This window comes from Mandrillus leucophaeus, unplaced genomic scaffold, assembly GCF_000951045.1.
Source record: "Mandrillus leucophaeus isolate KB7577 unplaced genomic scaffold, Mleu.le_1.0 Scaffold160, whole genome shotgun sequence".
NCBI lineage: Eukaryota > Metazoa > Chordata > Mammalia > Primates > Cercopithecidae > Mandrillus > Mandrillus leucophaeus.
In genome coordinates, this window is record NW_012101588.1 from 3,604,497 (window position 1) to 3,608,108 (window position 3,612).

The window sequence follows — 3,612 nt, forward strand, 5'->3', positions numbered from 1 at the left end:
TGCCCAGCCTGAAATGTATTTCTTAATAATGACTTCACAATATGACACAGAGACACAAGACATACTCCTTGATCCATGGCCTGTAGAATGGATGTTGTGTTAGCAGGCATAACAACATTAATCTCTTTGTATGTTTCCATTAGAGCTCTTGGGCACTGTCAATGCACAGTAATGTTTTGAAAGGAATCTCTTCTTCTGAACAGTGGGTGTCTCAACAGTGGGTTTAAGATCTTCAGTAAACTATGCTGTAAAGAAAGGTGCTGTCATCCAGGCTTTGTTATTCCATTTGTAGAGCACGGGCGGAATAGATTTAGCATAATTCTTAAGGGTCCTAGGATTTGGGGAATGGTAAATGAGCATTTGCTTCCACTTCAAGTCACCAATAGCATTAATCTCTAACAAAAGAGTCAACCTGTCCTTCGAAGCTTTGAAGTCAGGCATTGACTTCTCCTCTCTGGCTATAAGAATACCAGATGGCATCTTCTTTCAATGGAAGACTGGTTTGTCTACGTTGAAAATCTATTGTTTAGTGTAGCTACCTCTATCAATTATCTCAGCTAGATATTCTGGATAACTTGCTGCAACTTCTATATCAGCATTTATCACACTTCACCTTGCACTTCTTTGTTATGGAGATGGCTTCTTTCCTTAACCCTCATGAAACAATCTCTTCTAGTTTCAAACTTTTCTCTCATCCTTCATGGAACTGGAGAGAGTTAGGACCTTGCTTTGGATTAGTCTTTGGCTTCAGGGAATTTTGTGGTTGATTTGATCTTCTATCCAGACCACTAAAACTTTCTCCATATCAATAATAAGGCTGTTTTCCTTTTTTATCATTCTTGTATGCATTGGAGTAACGCTTTTAATTTTCTTCAAAAACTTTTCCTTTGCTTTCACAACTTGGCTGTTTTGCACCAGAGACGTAGTTTTTGGCCTTTTCCAACTTTTGACATGCCTTCCTTGCTAAGCTTAATCATATTTAGCTTTTGATTGCAAGTGAGAGTCATGTGACTCTTGTTCTCACTTAAACACTTAGAGGCCATTGTAGAGTTATTAATCGGCCTAATTTCAATAGGGTGTCTCAGGGAATAGGGAGATCCGAGGAGAGGGAGGGAAACAGGGGAAAGGCCAGTCGGCGAAGCAGTGAGAATACACACGTTTATTAAGTTCATCTTCTTATATGGTGTGGTTCATGGCACCCCAAAACATTTACAATAGTAACATCAAAGATCGCTGATGTCGGATCACCAAAATAGACATAATAATGAAAAAGTTTGAAATATTGTATGAATTACGAAAATGTGACACAGAGACATGAAGTAAGCATATGCTATTGGTGCCAATAATTTGTTCAATGCAGGGTTGCCACAAACGTTCAACTTGTAAAAAACACAATATCTGCAAAGCATAATAAAGCTAAGTGCAAGAAAATGAGGTATGCCTTTATTTAGGTCTTCTTCAACTTCTTTCAACAATATTTTATAGTCTTCAGGATACAACTTTTATCCTTTTTTGTTATATATTAATTCCAAAATATTTCATTCCTTTTAACATGATTATAAATTGAGTTGTTTTTCTTAACTTCATTTTCAGAGTGTTCTCTTATATATATACTAGTTCATTACTAGTATATATACAAAAGTTGACTTTCATATATTGATCTCATATCCTGCAATCTTACTAAACCAGTTTATTGGTTCTAGTAATTTACAGGTGTATGTTTGTGTGTATGTATGTGTGTGTGTGTGTGTGTGTGGTATTTCTTAGGATTTTCTATATACAAGATTATGTTATCTACAAGTAGAGATAGTTTTGCTTCTTCCTTTTCAATCTTTATGCCTTTTGTTTCTTTTCTTGCCTAATTGCTCTGGCTAGACCCTCCAATACAAGATTGAGTAGAAGTAGTGAAAGTAGATATTATCGTATTATTCCTACTCTGAGGGGGAAAGCCTTCGGTCTTTCACCATTAGGTATGATATTAGCATTGGTGTTTCATAGGTACCTTTTATCGGGTTGAGGACATTCCCTTCTATTCTAAGTTTGTTGAATATTTTTATTATAAAGGGATTTTGGATTTTATCTATATATACTTTTTTGTATTTTGTTTTTTTCACTTAACGATATATCTTGGATATCATTCCAAATCAGTTCATAGAGATTTTCCCCTTTTTGCAACTGTATACTTCTCTTTTATGTATATACTAGTGAATGTAACTTACATGTAAAATTAAATATGGTTTTAAGAAATCAACTTTCCAGATAGTTTTAAACATTCTTTAAGCCTTGTGGATTCTACTCAGCTCACCACATTAACCCCTTATCACATTTATCTACCTCTATTTACCCATATCTACTCTCTCTGTTTTGTTTTTTTTTTTTTTTTCAGAGACAGGGTCTCACTCTGGCACCCAGACTAGAGTGTAGTGGTGTGACCATAGCTCACTACAGCCTCGTATTCCTGGGCTTGATTGATCTTCCCACCTCAGTCTTTCAAGTAGCTGGGACCACAGGTGTGTGCCACCATGTCCTGCCAATTTTTAAATTTTTTCTAGAGATGGGATCTCGCTACGTTGCCCAGTCTGGTCTCAAACTCCTGGCCTTGAGCAATCCTCCCTCCCTGGCTTCCCAAAGCAATGAGATTATAGGCATGAGCCACCATACCTGGCCTGTACTCTTCATATTAATAGGAAAGTACAAATTTATGGGTATGGCAACAATATTGAATGCCAAATACTTCTACTGCCAAATACTCAGTCCCATAGAAATTAACTGAAGTAGAAAATAGGGATAGAGTGAGTTACATAGATTTTTAAAAATACAACCCCCAAAATCTTAATTCAGTGCCTATTGTAAGTTAGGCTCAGAAGATAATACTGAGGTACAGTTCCTGACCTGGATGAACCTCTAGGCTGGTGTGTTTAAGGGGGGTAGGCCCACAAGTGGCTCAAAGACAAAGGCACAGAGAGGTTCAACAAGCTATACAGAAGGAGATTAAAGGAACGAGAATACACATCTGGGGAAACAGGAAGGGCAGCACAGGGAGGGGGCGTTTGGGAAAACCCTGAAGGATGAGTTTTTTGGCAGGCAGAGATGACCAGTTGATCATTCTGAGTAGAGGAAAGACCCTTCAGATACCCAGGCATGGGAGACAGAAGGGCAAATGGGGACCAGGAAAAAATGAGAAGCCCAACTTGATAACCACCTATGATTTTCATACACAGTTGACATAGAGAATCCTTTATTCAGTCAATTTGATCTTGTAACAAATACCAGTATATAAAACAGATGTAAGTCGGGCTGTTCTGGTTGAAGTGAAGGTTGAGAGCTTATAAGTCACCTCCTGAGATAAATCCAAGGAGCACATGTTAAAAGATACTGGACAGGAGCACAGGACAGGGGTGGGAGGCGGGAAAGTGATAGCCTGGAAAGACCTGCAGCATGGGGAAGGGTAGGGAGGCATTAGGGTAACAGCCTGGGAAGGTGGGCTAGGACTGTAATGTGGGTGCCCTGAAAGACCCAGCCCGGGTGTCATCTCCTCAGAGAGGCTTTTCCTAGTCTCTCAGATCACTAGTTACTTTATTTTCTATATATAAAATCATTTGTACTTCAATT